Here is a 1,686-nt window from a genome sequence, read left to right as displayed (position 1 = left end):
TGCCCCTACTCCAGGCAGCGCATGGAGGCCCTCTGCCCCCCTCCCACAATGGGTGTGCAGAGATGTGCCAGCAGCACTAAGGTGGCTCCCTGCCCACTCTGCCTCTGTCCCTCCGTGCCGCTTCCAGAAGTGTCTGGCATTTCCCAGCATCCCCTGGGGTGGGGGGAGTGTCTCCATGTGCTGCCTCTGCCCCGAGAACCAACTCCACAGCTCCCATTGGCCAGGAACTGCAGCCAATGGGAGCTCTGGGGGCCGCGCCTGCAGGTAGCGGCACATGGAGACTCACTGTCCCCGCTGACCTGAGAGCTGCTGTCACAGGGTTGTGTGTACTGGTCACTTCGGGAGTTGCAGTGCCCGGGGTAAGCACCACCCCCTCCTGCACCCCAACCCCCAAGCAGAAAGCCCGCACCCCACACCCAAATTTCCTCCCAGAGCTTTGCTTGTCTTCCTTTCACCCAGAACCATCCTTCCTCTCCTGGGTTGCAAGTAGCCATCCTTGGGAAGCCACGAGGCAGGCACAGGATCCTACCTCCCAGCAGCCAACTGCACCTCCCCAGACTTTGCAGAATGAATGGTGGCGCTCTACTAACCCCACTTAGCCGCACTGAGGGGCTTAGCTTCTGCCCTGCCTTCCTCAGCTCGACTTTCCTCTTTTGCCCCATTCTTGCCTCACTTCCTCCTTTGGCAAGTCACACAAAGGAGGCCAGCAGGAAGAGCTGGTCTCCACCAGCCAACCTCCCAGGGCAGAGGAGACCAAGCCACAAGGCTCCAAAAGGTGACTGACCCAGATCCTCTAGCTTTCCTCTGCTGATGCCAAGGCTCTTTCTCAGCTCATTTCCCCAGCCTCTGTCCTGCAGGGGTTGGGTTTATCACAGGTACATGCCAGTGGCAGCAGTAGGAACTTTGCTAGACAGCCAGGGAAGCTGGGAAAACTAAGCAATTTTGTTTCTGCCTGGTTTTGAACCAGGGACCTTTTGCGTGTTAGGCAAACGTGATAACCACTACACTACAGAAACTCTGTCAGAGGACTCTGCCCCTCCCTTCATAAGAGTATAAGAATGGCTATACTGGGTCAGACCAAAGGTCCATCCAGCCCAGTGTCCTGTCTGCCAACAGTGGCCAATGCCAGGTGCCCCAGAGGGCGTGAACCTAACAGGCAATGATCAAGTGATCTCTCTCCTGCCATCCATCTCCATCCTCTGACAAGCAGAGGCTAGGGACACCATTCCTTACCCATCCTGGCTAATAGCCATTCATGACTTAACTTCCATTAATTTATCTAGTTCTCTTTTAAACCCTCTTATAGTCCTAGCCTTCATAACCTCCTCAGGCAAGGAGTTCAACATGTTGACTGTGCACTGTGTGAAGAAGAACTTCCTTTTATTTGTTTAAAACCTGCTGTGCATTAATTTCATTTGGTGGCCCCTAGTTCTTATATTATGGGAACAAGTAAATAATTTTTCCTTATTCACTTTCTCCTCATCATTCATGATTTTATATACCTTTATCATATCCCCCCTTAGTCTCCTCTTTTCAAAAATGTAAAGTCCTAGTCTCTTTAATCTCTCCTCATATGGGACCCATTCCAAACCCTAATCATTTTAGTTGCCCTTCTCTGAACCTTTTCTAGTGCCAGTATATCTTTTTTGAAATGAGGAGACCACATCTATACGCAGTATTCAAGAT

At 51.7% G+C, this 1,686-nt stretch overlaps 1 non-coding gene across 1 annotated transcript; it reads right to left on the bottom strand.

Annotated features, from left to right (window-relative positions):
* Nucleotides 1–943: 943 nt before the first annotated feature.
* Nucleotides 944–1,016, bottom strand: TRNAV-AAC (transfer RNA valine (anticodon AAC)). The gene has a single exon. It is a non-coding gene; the product is annotated as a tRNA-Val (tRNA).
* Nucleotides 1,017–1,686: the final 670 nt, after the last annotated feature.

Source organism: Gopherus flavomarginatus, chromosome 16, assembly GCF_025201925.1.
Source record: "Gopherus flavomarginatus isolate rGopFla2 chromosome 16, rGopFla2.mat.asm, whole genome shotgun sequence".
In the NCBI taxonomy this organism is placed as follows: domain Eukaryota; kingdom Metazoa; phylum Chordata; order Testudines; family Testudinidae; genus Gopherus; species Gopherus flavomarginatus.
This window is presented reverse-complemented; position numbering and strand designations above follow the sequence as displayed.